We start from the raw sequence: 11,481 nt of genomic DNA, 5'->3' as shown, positions 1-11,481 counted from the left end.
AATTTGTGGAGCAGTTAAAGATAATTCCCTTATTGTGAGGGTAAGCATTACTAAAAGTGTTGACCCCCCTCTTAGTCCAGTGCCTTGACCCTCTTACTTCCCAGCTCCACCCTCCACCAGGATAACCCTTCTCATCTACCAAGTCTACAAACTGTCAGTTTTTGCTTGTAATATCCTGTAATTCTTCACGTTTATCTTTCATCCCTTGAAAATATTGAATCATTGTTCTTTTAAATTCTGTTTCAGAAAGTTCCATCAGACTTTCTGGCTTCAGGAAATCCATTGATATTGTGTCACCCTTTGGGGGTCACATCTTTCTTTGTACTTGTGTATTGTTTGGGATAGCTTGCTTTCTTTGAGATATTGATATGCTCTTGATCTGAAGACAATGCTCTAGAGATCAGTTGGGCAACTACCCCACTTGTGCTTTTCTCTCATCTTCTGACTCCAGGGAAATGTCCATTCTCAGCCTGTGAGAGCAGCCTCTTGTAGGTAAGACAAGTCAAGGTGCTCCCAATTAAAGGCAAGTTGATTGACCAGACATGTCGGCACAAGTGTGAAGCCAAATGGGGTGGGCCACGCATGGGGGTGTGGAGATCACAAGGGCAGGTCAACCACCTGGGGTCCCTCTCTCAAATCTCAGCTGTCTGGGTGTACTCCTAATTGTGGTCCCTATTCAAATTCCAGCTGTCCATCTCCCACCCAGTGGTTTTCACTCAGCAGCCCTGCCCAGGGACACTTACGCAGGTGCCCTTGGCAGGGACACTTGCCCAAGCAGGGTCCTGGGTCCAGTAGGACGTTCCCCAAGAAATAAAAGTAAAATTTCCACCAACCAACTTTCCTCTGGCTGTTCTGCAGTGTCAACAAAGTTCAGATAAATTACCACTGGCCCCCTCGATCCTGGGTAATTGGCATGGCCTATGAGAGCTCAGGCAAATTCCCACCAATGGGCTCACCCTTGGGTACTCTCCCAGGCAATCCATCGTTCCCAAGAAAACCCAATTAGGATCCTACTAGCCTTTTTCATGGCAGATCAGTCCCACAGCAGCTTGATTGGTGGTTTTGGCCAATGGTTGGCTCCACTGCATGCCTTTGTGATCTGATTCAAAATCCTACTGTCCAAAGCTGTTGGTAGGTCTCTGTGCTGTGTGAAGGACTTTCTAGTAGTCCTGGGGCCCCACCAAGGGGGCAGGGCTGTGACGTGGCCACCAGGGTGTGCTGGGAGTTTGGGGACAGGGGAGGGTGGCGGTAGTGGTGCCAAGGAACCAGTCCTGTGAAGGGTGGGGGTGCTGGCGTGGGGTGGGTGGCGGGGCTTGGTCACCACCAGGAGTTAGGGGCTGCAGTCTGTTCCCAGTTGTTAAGCTGCCAAGTCACTGGTCCTCAGCACATCAGACTACCTGTCGCTGAAGAGCACCGCCCATGTTGCTGGAGGAATTTTCAATTTCTTAGCAGCTCCAGAGGAATATTAACCTTTGATATCTGTAATTATCTATATCCATAATTATATCTGTATCATCTCCATAGCTATCAATTCTCTCCTCTCACCCTTTCTCTCTTTCTCTCTCTCTCCAACAAAAATCTTCCCACAATCAAGTTGATTCAGGATTACAGCAGATCCCCATCAGGTTTCCTAAGGCTATAAATCTTTATAAGAAGATGGTACCTATCTTTCTCCTATAGCCAATATTTTGGATAGCAGCCCAGCATGCAATGTACAACACCAGGAGCTTTCTTTCTGTGTGCGTGTGTCTGTGTGTTGTGTTGTGTTTATGTGTGTGTAGAGAAAGACAGAGATACAGAGGTATATTGGATGTGTTATATAATATCGAGTGGGAATCAACTCATAGCTTACCCTCTAGTGAGTTTTCAAAGGTATTAAATCACAAGAGAGGAGATAGACCATCTTTGTTCCTCAGAACTATTGATGGATTTGAACTTCATGCTTTTGATTTGATAGCACATCTTGTTATGAGTAAACCACAAGAATGTGTGCTCACTCACACTTGCTTTCTCTCCTCTTCTCTACTCTCTTATTCTATGTTAGGTATGCAATGAAAAACATTTTTCTAGTACTTAATAATTTTGTAATAACTTTAATACGTTGATTCTGAGGATAGAATATTCTCAAACACACTTATGGAAAGAATGCTGTAGGTGTGTATATTACATTGGTAAATTATAATGTGACTAGTAACAAGTAGCAGTACATTTTTAATTATTGAATCAATTAATGAGAAATATTACATATTTCAGCAAACATTTGTGATCATGCTGCCTGTGATCCCATCATACATAAAATTCATTCAAAGAAGACCTGAAGACTGTTTGATGAGTTTCACAACTACTCTGATACAAACAAAAGCACATGGCTGAAAAATTAAAGCTTAGTTTGTAATTAGCTATGAGGGAGGTCTAATGGCCAAGAGGCAAGAATCTGCCCTGCAATTCTGAAGGCATTCAGTTTGAGGCTATCAGCTGTTCTACAGGAGAAGAAAGAAAAATCTCCTCCTGAGCTATTAACTGCCTCTGAAAACCCACCTGAGGGTCAGCTATGGGTTGTTTCCAACTTGAAGGTATACAACAATATGCGTCTTTGACATATGATTTGTTGCTGAATCTATGTTCTTGGAGCAACATGTAAATTGTCATTGACATTGAAAAAAGAAATAACAGCTTGTTATAATCTGATTGAAGCATCATATGAGTATTTCTGCAATTTTTCTGTTCATATTTATAGGAAATTTTTGTTTGTAGAAATTCTGAAATGAGTTTTTGTGGTATAGTGGTTAAGGAATTATGCTGCTAGCCCAAAGACAGGCTGCTCAAATCCACTAGTTGTTCTCTTTTCCTTCTGTCAATTAACAGCCTATGAAAACCCACCAAATCCTTGAATCATTTCTCACTCAATGGAACATAATAACAACATCATAGTTAATTGCATTAATATTTTGATAATTGTACATTCTAAACCATATACAAAGGAGCTTTGATGAAAAATTAACTAAGGTCTCAATTGCTAAGAGAAAGGTCAAGGGTTGAAATTCACAGCTGAAGGAAAAAAAAGAACATCAAACTTTAAGATCTGTTCATTTAAAGATTATAGACTAGGAAACTCTAATAGATGGTTCTACCTTGTGAGGGGTTATGCTTTGAAATATATTTGATAACACATATATTGGAGCAGTGGTGGGTGAGTGATTGAATTCTAATCTTTCTATGTGAGTCTCAGATAAAAGTATGAATAAATAGTTTAACTGATTATTTCAGAGACTTTATCTTAAAAATAGATTAAGCTCAAATTCAAATATGTTTTAAAATTTTCAACAAAATTAAGGTGACTAAATAGACTTTGTTAAAAGAGGAAATTGCACAAACTCTGCAAACAATACCATCTTATCCACCCTATTTTTAATACATAAATTACTTAAAATACTTGATATGGACTCCAATGTTAAAAAAAGTAAAATAAAATAAGATTCATTATATACATAACCTCTACTTCGACACCAAAGCTAAACCCACACAAAGTAAACACACTCCTTTTGAGTTTATTCCAATTTATGGTGGCCTTCCCTCAGGTTGCCAAGACTAAATTTATATGATATTGTCCATCTTTCCCTCTGGTGTAGCTGGTGGATTTGAGACACTGTCTTTTTTTTTTATTAGCAGCCAGAATATAATGCATTACAATAGCAAGTTATTTAAATTAAACTTTTTCTAAATTTAGAAAAGTTTTTGGATTTTTTTCTCAATATAATTGACTCTTTCCTGAGAAACTATCAAGAAAATTTGTTTAAGGTAGCTATAGAAAGTAGCAAAATAATTTAAAAAAAAATGAAAACTGTAGTGTAGTATAGCCAAAATTTGAAAAGATAGTAATAAAAAATGCTGTATTATAAAATTAAATTATCTTTCAGTTTGAAAATTATTTTAATTTGGATGTGTTCTGCTAGTAGAAGATATCAGCTGAGTATTTGGATAGGTTTTGTGGAGTTATTTTTTTTCTATTTTTATCTGTGATTTCTCTTAAATATAAACCTTTACTCAAATACAAAAAAAAATTCCCAACATCATTATTGTTTTATGCAAAAGCAAAATAAAGAAAAATTGTTACTTAACAAAAGGAGCACAAAATGTTCTTTTCTTAAAGAAGGAGAAGGAGTAAGAGGAGGAGGAGGAGGAAGAGGAAGAGAAAGAGGAGGAAAGAAAATGATCTCTTCCAGAAATTAAGTCAGGAAACAATTTCTTGAAGTTATGTTAAGTGACTCAAAGTAAAGAGTAAATTAAAATGGTTGTTAGTATAATAAAATATCTGCAGCTGTTAGCTATTGGAGCTAGTATGACTTTTATTGCAGCTTTGAAATACAACTTTGTTCAAATAATCAAATAAAATTAAAAGCAAAGTTCACAGCAGAAGAGTAAGAAGCTTAACAGAGGAAAAATGTTCACAAACTGTGCTTCACATCTAAAAGGCCTTGTGACCTTATACAAAGAGCAACATGTGATTATTTACAAATATGTACCTTTGAAAAATTGGCCTGTTTCTGCACTCCTTTCTCATTTTTTTTATTCTTCATTCTGTGACATGTATTATACATACACATGTACCTTTTCTTATTCTGGAAATATAGCGTCCTAGAGTATAATAATCATACTTTCAAAATATTATTTTAAATAATTACTTTTATTTTCAAAGTATGCTGACCAGAAAGGGACTAAAACTGTTATTATACCCTCTATTTCACATCAAAAGACCTTTCTCTGGTTTTATATTAAGCAATAAATCTCAAGGAAGCTAGTTTTTACTTATTGACTAAAGAAAGTTTCCAAAGGCCATACTGAGATAAAGATGGGGAAGGATATGATATTTGCTTCATCCATAAACTCAGTCTTTAAAAAATTTAATAAAATAATACACATAATGAGTAAGTAGGTGAGGCAAATAAAATTGGAAAATGTTTGAGTTACACATAAATTCTGTGGTCGATCACATATCTAGGTGACTCAGCTTTATCCTATGGAACAAAAAGCAAAGTAAAAAAAAAATCTCAAACAAACAAAAAAGACATGCGGAAAAAAAAATAGGAGCAAAACAACACTGATAGCGCTATCTTCTCAGAACCATCCTGTAAAAAACGGTTGTGTGAGGATGGTCAGATCCAACCTTTCTCAACTTCAAAACTGGGGACTGTCCCCCTCAATAGTGTCAGTAGCACAAAACAAGTCCCCATGATGTCAGCCATGGGCCCCACACTTCTCTCTACTCATCTCGACACCAATCGTACTTCTTTACTGCGTCCAAAAGCCAATGCAATAGTTCACAGCTACATAATACAATGTTGGGCAAGTTAAAAAAAAAAAAAGAAAGAAAAAGAAAAAAATTATATATAATCCAGATTGGTATAACACAGTCAGCACTGCTCCCAAAAATGTATGTGCCTGTGGCTTTTGTTCAGTATCCCAAAAGTATCAGTCATTTCATATTGACATCTCAACCATAGTTGTCAAAAATAGTGAGCAAAAGCTTTTATCTCCAGTCCCAAAGTTCCTCTACATGTAATATCTCTGGTTTGGCCATGGCCGTTGCAGCTGTTGATGTAGCTTTACCAAGACAGGGTCGAGAAGGGTGCCCTATATTCTCTTGTTTCTTCTTCAGTGGTGGGACAGATATAATTCTGCAGCGAGAGCAGTTACATTTATAGGAGAGACTAGCCAATCCCCTTGTAGATAGCCTAATATACCCTATTTACATATTCCTACCTATCCACATGGCCAAATCAGATTCAGATTGCTAGGAAAGTCATACTGCCAAAATACTCTACATACCCCGGCCATATATGGTTAGTTTTCCTCCCTTCTGTTTTTGTAGTTGTTGTTGTTGTTAAAGGTTGTCTAGTCATAGATGACTCATAGCGACCCTATGAACTAAAAACCTGAACACTAATACAATTTTCATCATCTCTCTAAGTTCATAGAGTTTCTGGAGGCAAGCTATTGTGCCTGATATGAACTAAATTCTTAATAAAAGATTATTGAAAGGTAAAGGATATTTGGTAATATGGATAATTTTAAGTCCATTATTTAAAATTTATATTATATACTGCATATTTTCTCTAATGATTTTTAAGCTACTTTCAAATGGCTTAACTGAAAATAAAATATGAAAAATGAAATGGCTTAATAAAAATGAGAAATGTTATAAACTGAGTTGACTTTTTAAAATTATAAAATATGAAAATGGATTGAATAAAGTCTATTTTTTAAATATCAACAAGTTTATTTAATCTAATAGTGATCAAGTGCATAGCAGAGTATAACAGAATAGAAGTGAGTTCTACATAGTTTTCTTGGCTATCATTTTTATAGAAGCATATCGCCAAATCTTTGTTCTCTGAAGATGAGTTCTACTAACCTTGTATTTAATATCTGAAAATGTTTTTATAATTTGTTCTCCTAAGACTAGTAGCAAACCAGTTATAAGAAGTATGAAGTCATTTTCTTCACAAATGTTTGGCCTGCCATATAAGTCCACCCAGTATGAACAGCTCCTCCTTTATTCAGTTCCCTAGCTCCTCTATGACTCTTGGTTTCAGTGATTCACTAGAAGGACTCAAAACCAGCATAACCATAACTCATAACCAGAGATGCATAACCAGCAGGGGAATGATGCACTTGATAATAGGTATGTAAGATGTCAGCCTGGAGACTAAGGTGCACCTGATATAGGCCATAGTCTTTGCAATTACTTGCTATGCATCAGAAAGCTGGACAATGACTAAGGATGACAGAAGGAGAATTGATGCCTTTGAGCTGTGGTGCTGGAGTAGTTAGTTGTTGTTATGTGACAGTAACTTGTAACTCATGGTAACCCTATATACAAGAGCCCTAGACCCTGCTCTATGCTGTACCAACCTCACTGCCTCTGACAGACACACTTACCCACATGTCCCCAGAGACCGAATCAATGCGTCTCATCAACGGTTTTCCTCTCCCGTTTTGTCTCTCCAACTTTCCAAACATGATGTGCTTCTCCAAGGGCTGGTCCCTTCTTGTAATATGTCCAAGGATGTCAGACAAAGCTTCAGAATCCTTGCATTCAAGGGACTACCTGGTTTCATCCTCTCTAGGATGGACCTATTTGTTCTCCTAGCAGTCCATGATCTATTCAACACTCATCTATGGCACCACAGCTAAAAGGCATCAATTTTCCTTCTATCATCCCTAGTCATTGTCCAGCTCTCTGATGCATAGCAAACAATTGCGAATACTAAGGCGTGAATCAGGCACACCTTATTCTCCAGACTGTCATTGCTCTTCATTACTCTGGAGAGGTCCCTGACAGCCAGCTTTCCCAATGCATTTCATCTCTTGATTTCCTGGCTGGTGGTACCAAGAGTGTTGATTGTGGAAACAAACAAACTAAAACTGTTAACAATCTTAATATCTTCACCATCTATCATGACACTGACAGATGACCCAGTGCTGAGAATCTTTGTTTCCTTGATGTTGAGCTTCAATCCATATTGAAGGCTACAGTCTGGGATAATGGTATAGTTGTATCAGAGACAATAAGATTAGCACAGCATTGAGGAGGGTTTAGGGCTATTGTACATAGGGTCCTTATGAGTTGCAGGCTTTTGATGGCACATCCAAACTACAAAGCAGCAACACCAACAAAAACCGTTTGTTTTTATTTTCACTTGAGTTATTACCACAAATTTAGTGATATAACACAAGGGAAACTTTCTTCATAAATTTATTTTTATATTTATCATGAATCTGAAACTGGGATTTGTCTTACTGGAATTCCCTCCTCAGTGTCTCACAGGGCAGCAATCCTGATTTAGGCATGAGCTGTGAATAATTCAGTAAAATACATTTTGTTTTTTATCTCTCTCCTCTTTCTCCTTTCAACTTTTTCATGACTGTTCTATTTTGAAATGCAGTATAAAATTACTTCTTTTGACAAGATTAGAAGTCCTGTAGAATAAAAATGGCATGTTTAAGGCAGTGAATTACTAGGTAAGGCATTTTATGGATGCCACAAAGTCTCTACAAAGCATTAAAAGAACTCATCTCCTGAAACTAGAAGATAGTTTGGGCTGACAATCAATTTTAGAAACTGATAATGAGAGTAACAGAGCTGCAAATGAGGCGCACTTTTCAGATTCAATAATCTCTTATGTCAAGTTAGAGCTTTCATAAGACCTGTGGGTCCTTGAAGCCTTGTGTGATAATAATCAAATGCATTTTAAATGTCAAATTTTAAATCCCCAAACTCTTGGGTGGTCCAAGTAGTCCCATCTTCATGGCAAAAAGGAAACAAATAATCACACATACTTTGTTAAACAGTCACTCAAAATTAATGGCATATTTTATGAAAATTTGCTCTTTTGTAAAACTTGAACTCACACATTGTGGACATGTATGTAGTTAAGAGGTGCTAGGCCCTAGAAGAAGGCATTATGCTGAGAAAATTTGAGATTCAGTAAAAATGATAATGACTCAGTAACTACAATGAGTTTGAGTGTGGCAGAGATGGTGAGGACAGCACAGGCTATGGCAAAGTTTTAATCTGTTGTTTATAGGGTAACTATTAGTGGTAATTGACATGACAGCACCTAGCAACAACAGGAGGAGATAAAACAAATAATGTGCAGAGTAACAAAGTGTGTTATAGTTTGAAAACCAATAAATGTCAAAATTGAACTATGTTGCTTAATTGGGAGTTCTAGGGGTTACAATTTAAGATAATGTTAAAATCTACATGAAGGTAATACATGAGTAAGAATCTGAACGGAATGGAAGGGTTAAGCAATGAATTTCTGGAAAAGTAACAAAGAATAAAAAGGGATTAAGGTTGAAGTGTTTCTTCCTTGGCCAAAGGACAGTAAGGAGGTCAGAATGCCTGGAACCAAGTAAGCAAGGAAAGAGTAAAAAGAGAGAGGTCAGAGAGTTAATGGAGCAAGCCCACTAAGGACCCCACCTCTGTATTGATTTTGGTTTGGCCTCAACATGAAAGGGAGAGTTCTCAGTAGAGTTTCCAGGAGATGAGAATGACTTACCTAACATATTTTAAAGGAATAAATCCGGCTGTTATGTAATAATAGATTATTGATGTGTTTCTAGGGATTGTGGAGCAGAGGTTGCAGGCCAGAGAGTTAAAGCAAGACCAGTTAGAATTTTATCACAAAAAAGCAAGTGAGAAATGAAGATAAATTGATTGGTTCCGGAGATAATGGAAGATGGTTAAAAACCAAACAAAACCCAGACAGACATGAATTTCCTGTTATATATTTCTAATGGCAGAAGAAGAACACTGTACTCCACAAATGGGAAATATGTGTTAAAGCAAATATTATATAGTCACAAAAATTGGTAAGCTACAAAGGAAAAAGAAAGTCTGATTATATTTTCCACCATCAGCATCTTACAGAGCATGTTCCTATTATTAAAACTATAAGCACAAAGTAATACTATTGGAATATAACTGATAGGATAATTAAGCATGAATTTGAATAGTGATTAGACTAATAACATTGACTAAGCTCAAGTAAGGGAGCTCTGATGGGCTAATGGCAAGAAACTGAGCTGCAATCCCAAAGGCATGCAGCTTGGGGCCACCAGCTGCTCTGTGGGAGAATGATGGGTAATCTTCTCCCATGTGATTAATTGCCACCAAAGGGTCAGCTATGGGTAGGTTCTGATTCTACTATACACAACAAGAAGTTCAAGTAAATTATAAAGTTAAATTGTAACAACAATAAAGAATATAATAAGTGGGGGGAAAAATAAAGCCTCTCAAATTATTGATACCCAGTCAGAACAAACTGACTCCCTGTTGTGTTTGCAAGGCTATAAGCCAAGAAGTGATTATCTAGCTTTTTCTGTAATAGGCTGTGGTAGATTTGAACGGTCAAAGAGGTGCTACTTTTTGATTAGAAGTTCAAATACCTCTGGTCTTTACCATTGGAGATTAAAAAAAACCCATAATAATTGCAGATATTAAAAAATGACAATAGAAATCACAATAATGGTATGCAGTGTGTGAAATTATCAGATTCCTTGGAAAATGTATTGATAAAACTGACAAAGGATTAAAAATAAATAACCTGCAAATATATCATCCAGGAAGAGTGTAGATGGTCATTACAAAGACAGAAGAGGAAGAAAAGACTAAAATGGAAGTCAGAAGAAACTCTGAAGATTGCACTGGAGCGCAGAGAAGCCAAAGCACAATTCCAGTAGACCTGTTTGCTTCTTAGCACTTTGTAAAGGTCTTTGAAAGGAGAATTTACACAATGAAACAAAACACATGTTTTGATTTCTGAACTTACCACAGATGTTGACAGTGGATAAAGTAAAATGAAATTATTGACAAATACGATCTTTTTATTGATCTGTTATAATATACTTCAGAGAAGGCAAAGCACAAGGAAGAATTCAAGATACTAAAGAGCTGAACGGAAGATTCCAAAGGGCAAACGGGATGACAAAGCAAAATATTACAATAAAATGTTCAAGGAGTTTGTGTCAGAAAATCATAAGGGCCAAACTCGCTCAACATTTCTTAATCCCAAGTAATGGAGAACAAATTCAAACTGAGAATTGGTATAATCAAGGATGCTTTAGGCAGAATATTAAATGATCCAGGAAGTATTAAAAGAAGATGTAAAGAATATACTGAGTCACTGTATCTAAAGGAACTGGCAGACACAGAAGAATTTAATAAAATCACATATGAGCAAGAGCCTATGGTGATGAAGGAGGAAGTTCAAGCTGCTTTGAAGGAAATAGCAAAAAATAAGGCCCCCAGAAAAGATGGTATACCAATTGACATATTTCAGCTAACAGATGCTGCCCTGATGTGCTCACCAAGTTGTGCCAAGAAATCTGGAGAACAACCACTTGGCCAACTGACTGAAAGAAATCTATATTTGTTCCCATTCCAAAGAAGGGTGACCCAACAGAGTGTGGAAACTACAGAACAATATCATTTATTGCACATACAAGCAAGATTCTCCTGAAGATTATCCAAAAACGACTGCAACAGCACATCAGCAGAGAACTGCCAGAATTGGAGGCTGGGTTCAGGAGGGGTAGTGGTACTAGGGATATTGTAGCTGATGCCAGATGGATCTTAGCTGAAAGCAGGGAATACCAGAAGAATGTCTATCTGTGTTTCATTGATTTTACAAAGGCATTTTGACTGTGTGGATCATAACAAACTGTGGCTAACTCTGAGAAGAATGGAAATCCCGGAACACTTGATCGTTCTAATGCGAAACCTATACTTAGACCAAGCAGCAGTTGTTAGAACAGAGCAAGGAAACACTTCATGGTTCCAAATTGGGAAAGGCATATGCCAGGGATGTGTCCTATCTCCATACCTTTTCAACCTGTATGCAGAACAGATTATCCGGGAGGCTGGGTTCTATAAGGAAAAGTGTGGAGTCAGGAGTGGTGGAAGATCTATTAACA

This window comes from Elephantulus edwardii, unplaced genomic scaffold (genome assembly GCF_000299155.1).
Source record: "Elephantulus edwardii isolate Elephantulus edwardi_28Jun2011 unplaced genomic scaffold, EleEdw1.0 scaffold00110, whole genome shotgun sequence".
In the NCBI taxonomy this organism is placed as follows: domain Eukaryota; kingdom Metazoa; phylum Chordata; class Mammalia; order Macroscelidea; family Macroscelididae; genus Elephantulus; species Elephantulus edwardii.
Note: the sequence above shows the minus strand (reverse complement) of the source record.